Source organism: Musca autumnalis, unplaced genomic scaffold (assembly GCF_047663935.1).
Source record: "Musca autumnalis isolate F117 unplaced genomic scaffold, ASM4766393v1 scaffold_1, whole genome shotgun sequence".
Classification (NCBI taxonomy): Eukaryota; Metazoa; Arthropoda; class Insecta; order Diptera; family Muscidae; genus Musca; species Musca autumnalis.
Window position 1 is genome coordinate 228,151,937 of NW_027411644.1, and position 15,501 is coordinate 228,167,437.

Consider the following 15,501-nt stretch of genomic DNA (forward strand, 5'->3'; position numbering starts at 1 on the left):
TGGGGACTATACCAAAACATGGACCTATGCCCATATCCTTTGGGATATAAGTTTGTTGATCACTAGGAACCCTAAGTGCAAAATTATAGCTAATTCGGTCTGCAAATGTGGCGAATAACGTCAAAATACCTCAAATCCGGAGGTACCGTTATATGGGGGCTATACCAAAGAGTGGACCGATATAGCCCATCTTCGAACTTGACCTGCCTATGGAAAAAAGACCCTCGGGTGCAAAATTTCAGCGCTCTATCTTAATTATTGTGGACGCTAGAGTGATTACAACAGACGGACAGACAGACGGACATGGCTAGATCGTCTTAGAATTTTATCCTGTTCAAGAATATATATACTTTATAGGGTCGCAAATGATTAGTTCGATGTGTTACAAACGGAATGACAAACTTAATATACCCTCCATACTATGGTGGAGGGTATTAAAAGCCGCTAAGTTCCTGTCGAAACTATACAAACCTAAATCATTGCTAACGAACACTGGAAAAGGCGGAATCATAATTTTTCCTAGAGAATAACTATTATAGGAAATACGTGAGAACATACGGGATTTTTCAAAATTCGATCATGAAGAATGTTTGAAATTACATTAAGAATCGCATTAAACGACTATAACGCCATCTATACATCACCTTTACTATGGGAATTAGGATAAATATTTATGATAATCTTAATTTTGGATGAGAGACTGCAATAATAGGGTCTTCGCAACCCCATGACATCGGGTTCTTTTGTACCGGTTTGACTTTCTACATGTTTATGCTGCTACAGCAACAATAACAATAGGTTCTTTTTAAACAAATTTCAATTTCCCCGTTATTAGTATTTATTTTAATGGCTAGAAGTTAAACTTTATTCGAAATATGTACGACAACGTCATCTATACCTCACTTTAAACATTACCATCGACCTATATATTTTTCTGAAGTATATAAACTAATATGCATACTTTTAGGCATAAACATATGTATTTATATATTACAAAAAACAGTTAAGTTAGCGGCCTAGTTTTCTGACATACATCAATTATTTTGCATACTTTTAGATATATTTATAAAATAAGAAAAATCTAGATAGATGAATTGATTGAATTCCTTGTCTGCAAAGATATCCTCGCAGGATGAATTTTCTTCACAATATTTGTAATGTTATCCACATCTGATTTAAGCATCAACGACCAAATTAATTTCAACTTGAAGTTTTCATAACTACAAATTTTATACACATTACTAAACTACTTACAAAGATAAATATTTATTTTTGTTGACTGACGTAGAATTTAATGTGTGTATGTGTTTTTTTTAATATGACAAACTAAGAAAAGTTTTCTACAATTTGTTGTTGACATTTAAGAGCAGCAGCAGCCAGGTATTATTGTGTGCGAATATAACTTTTTCTTCACATAACAAGTCAAAAAAGTTAAATTTACTCAGTTTGTACATTAAAAAAAATAATAATGACAACAAAAATACAAGACAAATACAAAAACCAAAAACATACAGCACACACTTCTCAAAAGTTCAAAGTAAACACACAATGTAATGTAGAAAATGTGTTAAAGATTGAAATTTAGTAGTTTTTTCGTGATGCCAACAATTCCAGACATATGAATGTTACAGAGAAAAAAAAAGATTTTCGTCCACCACCCAAACTGCTCTCTGTATGTCATTGACCAGGGCCAATTGTTCAAATGACTACAAATTAAAGTCATATGCAGCCATATCCAGCTTTTATGGCAATCTGTCATCTGGCTAAGGGTCTCTTACACATACACACACATTTGCTACCCAATAGAAAATCGAGTCTTCGATGACATTTTCGTCGACGATTCGTGGACGAATGTTCCGAAATTGTCATGTACGACAACTTGCATGACCATGTCTTGCATTGTGTCTTGGCAACAAACCAAAAAATGCTCTTAAGTGTGCTTTGAAACAATTGTATACATATTTATTCAGATATACAATTTTTGATTTGTAATAAATGTAAAATTATAAAGTCACAAAATTGGAAACCGCGTTACTGATTAAACAATTTTTATTTATGCAGCCTAAATTATGTAGAAAACGGTATGTTAGAATAAATAGAATTAAATACTTCAAAATTAAATTAAAATTAGTTAAAATTAATTGTAGATGCATTTAGGTTGAAGAACATTGAATTTCCAGCGACTGTAAAATACAACGCCTGTGGTATATGGTAAGATTTTAGAATATTTAGGAGATATTCACAATATTTATTTAAAATCATTTATTTTTGCAGAATCCAAAAATAAAAGGAGGTCGCCTTTCGGTCGGCTGGGGTAAGAAGTGTAAGGCGTGGTAAAGCTCGAAGAAAATGGTGGATTGCAGAACATACGGGAGCTAAGTATTATTAATTGTTTAACCAATTTGTTTTGTAAAAATTATATATTTTATAACTAAATACAAATAAAAATTTGACACACGACAACATAAACGAAATTGTCTTTAGTTGGGTAATCGATGACTAGTAGCAAGACGGGGTCGGCGAAACAGTCGTCGACGAAATACGGGGATTTTAGTCATCTAGATCGCCGACGACGACAACTTCGCTTACTCTGTCGCCCAAGTTGTCGTGCATGAATACTGGGACACTTGTGTGAAAATGTCGTGAACGATCCCAAAGGGCTGTCTGCAAAGAGTCGTGAACGAATAGGAAATGTCGTGCACGATTCATCAATGTTGTCTTAAAGACACTTTCTACTGGGTAGATGTGTGTTTGCTTCATTGTTCTTGTTTGTGTGCATTTCATTGTTAGCTTTTAACGCCACAACGTCATCCACCAATGAATTGTCATCAACGTGCTACAAAAAGACTCCAATTATCACACAGCATGAGATCCGCGTCTGAAATAAGTGCAAAAATTTTACTGACACCTACAAGTGCATCACCACTACTACTACTACTGCACATAAAAGCAGACATTGCATACATCCACCCCTACATATGTATTAAAAGCTTTTACAAACAAACCCGTATGCATATTATGTGACCATTGCTGTTAGTCCACATTATAAGGACTGTCACAAACAACACACACAGGGACACAAAATTTGTTATGTTACCAAATAATAAAGGATTTAAAATTTCTTTTCATTGTTTGTCATTGCTGTAGTCTGGGATTTTATGCATCAGACTAGGGTATGCATATTGCGCCCTATATGTCATATGTGAGGTGTGGACCGACAGATAGAAGAAAGCTAAGATCATAAATGATCGACACGAGGTTTAATATTGGTGCAAATGTGAAAGGATGTAATTGTTATAATTCCATCTATCTTTCACATTCAAATCATTATTGATCCATTGATTTGAGAGAAACAAATTAAGGAGTATACTTTTAGGAGAATACTTTTTTGGGTGTCACCGTGGTGCAATGGCATGCACACCCGCCTTGCACGTAGAAGGTCGTGGGTTCCATTCCCCGGCTAGACCACATCAAATTTTCAACAGTGGCAAAATACCCCTCAGTAATGGTGGCGACATTTCCTGTGTATTTCAGCCATGGGATGTTTGTGGAACAATTTATACTTTAAGAATAGGTTTAAATAATAAACACCGCCTTGAATAGTAAGAAAAACTAGTTTTAGATTTTTGAATACATTGTTCGTTAACAAGTAGGCGAAATGGTGGAATCTAGCATTTTAAAAGATATGAAATAGGATTGATTTTAGTGCAAAGATGCAATAGTTATACACGTTTGAAATATGCTAATATTCTAAATATGTATATTCGCATTAATGCAGTATATTTCCTATATTAGACTTCCAAGTTTTTTTTGCATTTTTAAAAAAGGCCCGATTACAGGAAAACTGTACGTTTAAGAGAAAAAAATATTCATTAAAATATCCTTAAAAAGTCTCAAAAATATTATTATCATATAAAGTTTTATAAAAAAATCTCGGGTTAAGTGAGTTAAACGTTATAAAGATATATTTATCTGAAGAGATAAATATAACTTTTAATAGTTACACACATTACACTTTAATGGGAATTTACTTACGGAAAAAGCAAAACTGAACCATGTACATAATCCCTACATGATCATTATTGCTCAGATAAAGGACGAAAACTAGGATCTTGACAAGCCTGCAAGTGGTATTGGTGCCTAGGTTCGAAATTAATTCGCCGATATAGGATACATAAATAGCAAATTGAGCATTGACTTCTATTTTTCATCATGACGCCATCTGTACTTCACATTAATATTATCAGTACATGATTAGTCTAAGATAAGCAAAATAATTAGCATACTTTTAGGTAAATATTTTTAAAATATTGGTTTATTGTTCTTGCAAGGAAATTGAAATATGATATTTTTAATGTTATAAACTTACTTTTTCCAAGAGAACAGTTCATATAGCTTTATGTGTTGGTGCAGTCCCATATCCGGGGGTGATTGATCAACCGAACACTTTTATGCTCAATCTGTTGGTCCGTCATATATTCCTTTTACCACCCTCAAACGAATGTCTAAGCAAATCATTTTTTTATAGCACAGTGGAGCTAACTCTTCGTAATTTGAACTCGTTGTTTCTTACTAACTAAGGAGGGCAGAAGAGAACGTATTCCGACAGACAGATACGATTTCTATCATACCTATGAATGCACCCCTATTTACATTAGCTACATTATATGGGACTTCTTTTTTACTTCTTACTTCTTCCACTTTTTACCGTAAGCAGACCAACTTAACCAGTTTCCCAAAGACAACTGTTTCGCACGTGATCTTTGGTGTGTAGTGTGTCAGTCTAAATAATCTCAAGCGATAACTCTTAAACGGATCAACTGACTTGGTCCAAACTCAGCATCTCGTAATATTATATACGAACTTGGGTTGGATAAACTCCTTAAGTACCTCCCCCACAAAAGTCACAAGTTTTTCAGTAAAATTTTATGCACTACAACTATCTATATAAAAAATCGCGATAATGCAGTTCATTGCCATATTTTGGATCGCTTTGATTTTTTTGCAGCAGGCTGTGCTTGTGGCCATAACTACCTCCTAATACAATTATTTAGGCACATAGTAATATGCCTTCCAATCGTCCATCAAGTTCCAAAAAGATCGAACAACACTTGCAGATGCCTCCCTCACAAATGTTCCCTTAAGTGCAGTTTATGGGCTGTTCGAAAATAGTTTTGAATTTTTTGATGTACTCTCTATGAGCTATTCTAACCATAGAAGGGCCTTAGAGAACTTCCATGCTATATAAGACCTTTCCTGGTCTTCTAGATGATAAGACATCGTTAGAGGTCTTTAGATGTTCAGACCAGAGAACATTTTTCTAGGTATTTTAGACCATAAAAACCCGTTCTGGTCTTCTAGACCATGGAAAACCGTTATAAGTCGTCTAGACAAAAGAAGACCGTCAGAGGACTTCTATACCGTAGAAGCTCGTTAGAGGCCTTTTAGACTAAAAAAGACCGTTAGAGGCATAGAAGACCGTCCGACCATAGAAGTCCGATAGTGCACCATTGCATTCCCTTAGAGATCTTCTAGACCATAGAAAACCATTCTAGGTCTTCTAGACAATACACCACCGTTAGAAGAAGAACCTTGTTAGAGGTCTTTTAGACTTTTAGAGAACTTCCATGCCATAGGATACCTTTCACAGTCTTCTAGATGATAAAACATCGATAGAGGTATTCTAGATTATAGAGCCCTTCTAGACTATAGAAGACTGTTAGAGGTTTCCTAGACCATAGAAGATCGTTAGATGTCGTCTAGACTATAGAAGATCGTTAGAGGTTGTACAGACCACAGAAGATCGTTAGAGGTCTCCTAGACCGTTAGAGGTCTTATAGACCAGAGAAAAATTCTACATCATAAAAATCCGTTCTAGTCTTCTACACCATGGAAACCCGTTATAAGTCGTCTAGACAAAAGAAGTCGTCTAGACAAAGAGAGATACCGTAGAAGCTCGTTGGAGGTCTTTGAAACTGCGAAGACCGTTAGAGATCATCTAGTCCATTGCAAGCCCTTAGAGATCTTCTAGACCATAGAAAACCAATCTAGGTCTTCTAGACCATAGAACACCGTTTGAGATCTTCTTGACTATTCCAAGTCTTCTACACCATTGAAGACCGTTAGAGGACGTTTAGACCACAGTTAATTGTTGTAGGTGTTCTGGTCCATGGAATACCATTAAAGTCGTCTAGACAATCGACCACCGTCAGAGGTCTTCTAGACCATAGAAGCTCGTTAGAGGTCTTTTAGACTAAGGAATATCGTTAGAGGTTTTCTAGGCCACAGAAGACCGTTAGACCAAAGAAGTTAGTTAGAGGTTTTTCGGACTATAGAAGACCGTCAGAGGTCTTCTAGACCAGAGAAAATCGTTCTAGATATTCTTGACCATTAAAACCCGTTCTAGATCTTTAAGACCATAAAAAACCATTACAGGTCGTCTATATAATAGACAACCGTCAGAAGTCTTCTACACCGTAGAAGCTCATTAGAGGTCTTTTAGACTATAGAAGACCTAGCCCTTAGAAGACCATTAGATGCCTTCTACAAAACCGTTGGAGATCTGTTTAGAATATTTTTCGAGGGCATGCTTATAGATATAATGGCCCCAACGCTGACTTCCAAACTTAGATCCACTTCCAAGTTGGAGAATGTCTGGCCATTCCTTGAGGTACCTCCAACGCAGAAGTTTATTCCATTGTCATGACTGCAATATTATTTTTTTTTTTTTCTATGGGAAACCAATACTTCGTAAGATATTTTGCTGGGAAGCACTATCAAAATGGAACTAAACAAAATGTTGTAGCAGTGAAAATTCTCCACAAGATTGTCATTAACGATATTTTCGTAGTTTTTACCATTTTTAAGATATAGATGTTCAAATTGCGATAATTCACTGACTGTATCGTCTCCCAACTTAAACTTATATATTTCAATAATGGTACAACCTAAGAAAAAAAACTACAAAAGCAAAGAGAATATTCACAGCTATAAGATTTTCTCTTGTCCGATTTCGATAAGACTTACCGTTTTCAAGCAAACCGTAAAAACCTAAAAAAACTTAGAAATGTGACCCAAACTTCTACATCTCAAAAATGGTAAAACCTACGAAAATATCACAAAGGTCAATATTGTGGAGAATATCCACAGCTACAACATTTTCATTCAGCCCATTACGATTAAACTTGCAATTTCCAAGCATCAACGCTAAAATAAACCTAAAAATGTGAACTTTGACCGCGATTTATTTAAAAATCCCTCAAGCGATTTTTTCTTGTTGTTGGAACATTGCTGTTTCAGAATCCGCAGAAAAGTAAGCTCCTTTCATTTAAAGTTGGTTCAAGAGCACCGTGTCCATATTAGTTTGTATGCAAAGGAAATAAGACTGATACTGCTTATGTCGCCAAAAATGCCCTTAAAATATGGCCGAAGCGTCCTCGAAATATATAGATTGAAGTCGATTTTTGTACTAACCAATCCACAGTGTCCGATTTTCCGAAATACCTGGCCAAAACTCTAAAAATGAATGGATTTTGACCTAACATTTGGTTCTTATGTTTTTCGGGCCGCTGATTACATTTTTATATTATTTAACCCTCAGGAGGCAATTTAAGGGATCTTTTTGGTCCCTCCTCCTATAAAATGTGATCTTATCGGATCAAAATATTCTACAAATTTCTTTGCCATCAATTTTACTATAGGTCCTAGAATACACATAGGGTGCCACCGTGGTGCAATGGTATGCACGCCCGCCTTGCACGCAGAAGGTCAGTGGTTCGATTCCCCGGCCAGGCAACATCAAACATTTTTCAACGGTGGAAAAATACCCCTCAGTAATGTTGGCGACATTTCCTGAGTATTTCAGCCTTGAAAAACTTCTCTACAAGTGGTGTCTTAAGGCACGCCGTTCGGACTCGGCGATAAACAGTAGGTCCCATATCATTGAGCTTAATATGAATCGGGGTGCACTCATTGATATGAGAGAAGTCCCCCTTGTCCCGTATGGGATGTTGTGGAACAATGTTTTTTTTGTTTTCCTAGAATACACCAAAACTCTATATCTTACCTTAACTCCAGAAATATCAAATTAGAAAAACATTTTAGGGTTAATGTCGTACTTCATCAAAGTTTTGGTTTTGAGTTAAGATGCACTTTAGGTATATAATGTCTTTGGCAACTTTACTGACAAGAATGCAAGGAATATTTGTCTTAAAAATATTAACCCTCGTGCGAGTCATAAAAGGGGTCCTTTTGGTCCGTTTTCCACAAATCTTTAAAATCTCCTATAAAATGTGGTCGGATCAGACCAAAAGATTCTAGAAATTTGTTCGCCATAAAATTTTACTATAGGTCTTAAAATACATCAAAACTCTAAATTATGCCCAAACGAATCCACGATTCCGTATGTCCTTATAGTGTCTGTTGTTCCCAAAAATAATTGTAATTGTAGCAATATGGTGTTATTATAAGCTAATGGCGTTATTACAAGTAGAGTACCCATTTGTCGACTCCACCTAAATCGCCGTTACTAATCACTTTAACACATCGTTTTACTGTTTTTCTTAATACAACTTACGTATGTGATTGTCCCTTTGGATGCTGTTGTTCTTTGTCTTCCCATAGCAGACCTTTGATGTTGGTGATGTGGTTTGCTATGCAGTAATTTTCAGTATTGTCCTTAGTATACGCGTCATAATGTCATAAGTTTGCATACCCAAAACACACGTACACAAACAAACAAAAGTGTATGTGTATATTCACTTGAAATGTTGGTCGTTTGGTAATGTCGCCATCATACAGAGTTGTTAGTCCTTATTATTGCCACTGCTACTGCTGCTGTTGGATTCCAAAGTGATATAATTTTTACCCACAGGATTTTCAAAAATGCAACATCTGTTTGCATGGCGAAGCAGCAACAGCAGTTTTAGTTGTACACTCTAAAAGCATAGTAATAATATCAAAAACGCTTTGAGTGTGTGTGTGCGTTTGAATTTGCAACCAATGCCCCAAAGGCAGGCAGGCAAGCAGCCAGCCAGCCACCACCATTCATGTTGGCAATAGTCTCCAGCTCGTACATACATATATTTCATTTTTATCGTTTTAAGTTTTTTTGTATTTTGTTTTTAATTTTGTTAAAGTTTACACCAAAATCGTTATACAAGTCACATACATGGCAGCACCAGCAAGCATTTATACCACGCCAACCCATCTCGTTCGCTCTCTTGCTCTCGTTCAAACTGATCCATTCATGTAGTAAGCATGCTAAGTGAAAACATAAGAGTTTTCACACATACACATGTAAATGCCGCGGGTGCTATCATCCATCCATCCAGGCATTCACATTGTAACTAACCGCTCACACAAAATTCCAAGCAAACAAATGTAATTTTCTTTTGTAACAAAACAGTTTTGTGTGATTGCATGTCTCTTAATTTTTCTATGGCATGTGGCAACGAGCAGCGTACATACAAGCATGTTTGTTATGTGTATGGGAATGTTGAAATGCTTTACTGCATGTCGAGTAGTATGGAATAGTGTATAAGTATGTGTATAGCCAGTAGCATAAGTTTGTTACTGCTGTTACAGCTTAGCCATAAGGCATGTGTTAACAACCTCTAACAATACAACAAACCCAAGCAACGAGTCATCCAAAGCAATGAATTTTGTTCGCTTGTCCTCCACTTTTACGCGCCGCCCGCCATCCACACACATAACAACATTGGTAAACAAATATGTTGATACATACAAGGACATAGTTATGTCCTGAATGAATTGTTGGTTGGCTATTGTGTCCCACTTGAGGGACGACGAACGGACTACACTATGGTAAAGCGGGAAGAAAACAAAAGCTTTGGCGCATATTTTCCCTTGTCTTCTATGCCACAACCACACCAAACAAACAAATAAACAATGAAGATGCATATGAGTCCTTTTGAAGAAAGAAACACAAATTGAATTTTTGTTAAACCAAGCAATGGATGGTCGGTTACTGCTGCAATATTTCTGTTTTTCTTCTTTTTTCCTCTCCGAAAAATTAACATGTCATGTTTGTGATAATTTTGCATGAATGAAATATGTTGTTTTGCTTTTCTTTTCATAATTTACAAAATGTTGGATAAAACGAAATAATATTGTTGGTGACAAGTTGTCTTTTTAGTGGAAATTATCCTTAGCTAAAGCTGTAATTAAGGTTTGGGATTTAAATGTGAAAAATTCCACCACAAATTGGTTTTTACGGTTAGGAAAATGACATGAAATTTATATATTTGGTGGAATTCCATCACTCAAATTCAGTTAAATCTCTATGAATTTGAATAATAAGATTTTATTGTAAAATTATTGTTTGTAAGAAAGTAGGGAACACTGTACTTTTAATTCAACACCAACCTATCATTATGTACACCTGTAGTGCGATTCTGTAACTCCTTAACGACAGAATTAACGACGAATGTCGGTAGTTAACGATAATTTTCGGTAAGTGCTATTCTGTATACCAATTTTAACGATCTTTTCGGTAAATTTTGTCGTTAATTACCGAAAATTATTGTTAAGTTAACAACCAAAAAAAAGTAGTTGTTAAGTCTTAACGACAGTACATTATTGCAATATTTTGCTGAATTGTTTTAACAACGGCGTTTTATATGAACATATGCTATGGCAATAAAGACGGTACACAAGGTAAATTCCGCCTTATTGAGAAAAATCTTCTTAAGGCATTTACATAGGGGTCAACTACATATGTAGGATAACAGGGGGAAGCTTCGCCACTGTTGTGCTTTCGCCGGCGCCGATTTTATTGAAGCTGCATAAAGATCACCGAAGAGAAAGTTGTACATCTTTGATTAGCTCATAACTTTCCCTTGGAGGATCTACATGTAGCATCAATTAAACCGGCGTTGACGAAAGCGCAACAGTGGCGAAGCTGCCCCATGCTACCCTTTCCTTATTATTAAAGAAAGAAAATCGTTAGTTAAATCTTCGAAAGAACTCAAAGCCTATACTAATGCCCTTAACACTATTTTTCTACGAGCCCAAAACGTGTATGGTGTTCCCACAACCTACTTTGTTCTGTGGTAATATTATAGATTTAAACTCAGCATCAGTAATAACACTGTGAACCGAAATTTTGGGGGTGGAAAATTCCTATTGGAGATGAAAGCCCTTGGGGAGTATATATAGAACCCCGAAGGACAGATTCGCCGTGAGTCGAACTTCCGCGATATGGCGAGATGCATATTTTGCTGGAGACCCTAAAAGCCATCTGGAATCAGCGTTATATCTTTGTTCGCTGTTGTTTTAGCTTATATTTAAGATGACATGTCTTCAGTCAAATCAAATGAGGATTTTTTTCGTAGAACATTTCGACCTTCTAACTCGCTTCCTTCAATGTCCTTTTCGTCCTTTATTTCAAGAACCGTAATAAAAGTGGCACAAGATGACATTTTCAGCTTCGGAATATTCTACAAAAATGTCGACCGGAAGATTTTAGGTACGGTTCCCAAAGACATAAAATCGATAAAATCTTGTTTAAGCGGCCGTTTTTCACTTTTACCCGAATATTGCTCAGACTGTCCTATATATATTTATTTCAATATATTATTAAAACAACAGCGAACAAAGATATAACGCTGATTCCAGATGGCTTTTAGGGTCTCCAGCAAAATATGCATCTCGCAATATCGCGAAAGTTCGACTCACAGTGAATCTGTCCTTCGGGGTTCTGTATATACTCACCAAGGGCTTTCATCTCCAATAGGAATTTTCCACCCCCCAGACTTTGAGCTCCATTTTGTTGCACAGTGTAATCACAATGCTAAAAATGTCGAATGTGTTCGGATTTCCGAACTTTTTATACACTACGCTATGAGAAATTCCATTTGATGTGGGCTTGAATTGAATATGTGAATATATAAACTCAAATGACGGTAACGTGGATCCACGTACTTCATTGTAGGGGTTTAAGTCATGTCAAATTTCAAAGCTAAATATTCATGTGGCAAAAATAACTCTTCGTTTTATTGCGGTGTTAAAAATTTATTTATCTGTACATTCATAAAAATACAATTAACTTCAAAGTGACCTTTTGACCAATGATTCTGATTACACTGTCCTGCCCACTTCAAACTTATAATGCCTTGCCGAGCTAATACGTGGATGCGAATGACACGTTTATACATATCCTGGAATAAAACCACGAAAATCTATGAGATTTATTTACCTCCTAGAAGTACATATGTACATACACACACTTGACGCTTTAGAAGTTAAAAGTAGACTTGTGTTACGCATTGTGGAAATACTTGCAGATACTTATATTAGGCGCATTTCTTCAAAAAGTGGACCTTTCTTCCTCCCTTACGCGTTTTTTGCCTGTATTTGCGAAGAAACAATATTTTTAATTCAAAAATACATTAATAAATATGAAAATATAATATTTGACAATTTGTCTTTCCATCGATATTCGTCGGTATGTGCTAACGATTTCTACAATCGTTAACATAAAGTTACAGAATAGCACATTCGTTAACTCAACCGAATATTTTTGTTAACTACCGATGTCGGTTCGTTATTAAAAAAAGTTACAGAATCGCACTACTGTAGTGGAATTCTGTAAGTCTATATTTATATTAGAAAACTTTACGGCAATTGTCAGTTTGATGAAGAGAGAGGTGAGGCGTATGGTAGCCCTTTGCCTCTCAACACCCTCTCTCACCAACAAAGTGACAATTGCCGCAAGGAAAATTGCCTAGTTTAAATATGGACTAACTGATTTTTTGAGATACCGACACAAATAGGTAACATTAAAACGCAAAATTATGAACGAAAAGTATGACAAAACTGTTGCTATCGTTAATTTTAATTACCGAAATTATAAGCATGTTAATTTTACCGATATTTGTCGGTAACTCCTCAAATGTAAAATTTAAGCCAGTTCGGTTAAAGATTGTAGCAAAAAACCCTCAAAATACAGAAAATCGGGAGGTTGCGTTATATGAATGCTATGCCGAAATGTGGACCTTTGTTTACAATTTTTAGTTTACAAGCTTTGTGTGTACCGAAAATCGGGATGTACCATTATATCTGGCCAATACCAAAATATGTACCTATATTACTGACAATTCTTGGTGGATAAGCTTTGTGACCACTGAGAATCTCCCAATGCCAAATTACAGCCATTTCGGTTAAAAATTGTAGCTAAAATCCTAAAAATTCCGAAATTCGGGAGGTACCGTTATATGGTGCCTATACTAAAACATGGACTTGCGTTGACATTTTTGATAGAGATGTTATGTGAGTACTGTCCAATTTCTGTTAGTTCGGTCAAAAATGGAGCTAAAATTCTCAAAATATATATGTTGAAAATTTTAGAGAAAAAGTTTTGTGACCACTGAATGCCAAGTTACAGATATTTCGGTCAAAAATTGTTGCTTAAAAAATGAAAATTCATGGTGAAGAATTGTTGGGACCACTAAAATCCTAAATGTCAAATTGCATTTAGTTTGGTTTAAAATTTTAGCAAAAATTCCTCGAAATGCCGAAAATCGGGAGGTATTGTATATTGGGCTTATACCAAAACATGAGCCTACTTTGACAATTTTTGGTGGAAAAGTGTTCTGACAACTGGCATCTCAAATGTCAAATTTCATCTTGTTGGTTTATAAATTGTAGTTAAATATCTTAAAATACCGAAAATAGGATTCAAATCTAAAGGTATCATTATATGGGGGCAATGTCTAAACATAGACCTATGTTTTTGGTGGATAAGTCTCATAACTGAAGGGAGCTTCCAATGTCAAATTTCAACTAGTACGGTTAAAAAACGTGGGCGATTTAACGCATCTTCATCTATAAAAAAATACACTGTGGTGCAAAAATATAGCGCTCCAGCTCTATTTTTGTACCCCGATAAAGAATATATATATTTTATAGGGTCGCAAAAGATTATTTCAATTTTTTTATACCCTCCATATTTCTTCAGAGTAAATTATAAAAATTCATTTCACCTCATGATCTGTTGATCACCAATGGCGTATACGTTTTGCAGCCAATTATACGCAACAAAGCACACAAGTTTTGTGGTGTTCTGAGAAAAAACGTTAATTATAAGTAACTAGCAAAGTGCCCGCTACTTCGTTAAACAATATTTAATTTGGAAATTGAGAACATTGAAATATTTTTTGTGCTAATACTAACATTATTTAAAATTTATTTTTATTTAAATAATACTGGCACCACTTCAGTTCGATTTTCAAAAAAAAAAAAAAAAAAAAAAAAAAAACAGCCCTAACGTTTTTGGTTTCATTTTAATTAAGGGATTTCTGTCTTCAGAAGGTAAAACATTCTTCTAAAAATCCCAATACCAATACCAAATTTAGTACTCTTCGTATACATGAGCACGAATTTCCATGCCTCCATACCTCAAATCTACACCCTAACAGTAATCATTATGCCGAATTTCAGGATCCCAGCTCCATCCGTTCAACCAAATCTACATTGTAAAAAATTTAGTACCATTTAGTATTTTTCATACACATATGTTAGTAAGAATTTCCAAAACTACCTCCATATCTCAATCCTTCACTTCAAAAGTTATCTTAATTCCAAATTTCAGGATTCCATCAATATCTGTTCACCTAAATTTAGTACCAGTTAGTAATTTTCGTACTCATAGGTACCATTTTCCAAAACTATTTCAATTATACACTTCGACAGTAATCTTAATTCCAAATTTCAGTATTACAACGCGATCCGTTTACCCCAAATCCAAATGTAGTATTATTTAGCACATTTCATAAACATAAGTAAAAACTTCCAAACCCACACTCCAACAGTAATCTTACTTCCATATCTCAGGATTCCTGCTCTATATATTCAAATCCAAATTTAGCAACATTTAGTACTTTTCTTACCCATAATTACGAATTCTCCAAACTTCCTCAAGTCTACAGTAAAACAGTAATCTTAATTCCAAATTTCAGGACTCCAACTCGATCCGTTCTCTCAAAGCCAAATTGTACCAAATTTAGAACCATTTTTTACATTTCAAAACCGTGAGTACGAATTTTCAAAACTACCTCAATCCCGCACTCCAAAAGTAATCCCTGAAATTCCAAATTTCAGGATTCCAGCTCAATGAGAGCCGCACCTAAAATTTTCTGAGTCACATTTTTGCAGAACACTTCGAAGCTGAAAAACGTCACCTTGTGGTAATTTTATAGCGGTTATTAAATAAGGACGAAAAGGACATTGAAGAAAGTGAGTTGGAAGGTCGAATTGCTCTACGAAAATAATCCTCATCCGATTTGACTGAAGATATATCATCTCAAAAATAAGCTAAAGCAACAGTGAACAAAGATATAACGCTAATATGTGATGGCTTACAGGGTCTCTAGCAAGGCGGATCTGTCCTTCGGGGTTCTTAATATACTCACCAAGGGCTTTCATCCCCAGCCACACAAATGGTACAACTATTAATGCTTTTCCCACCCTTCTTGGACGAAT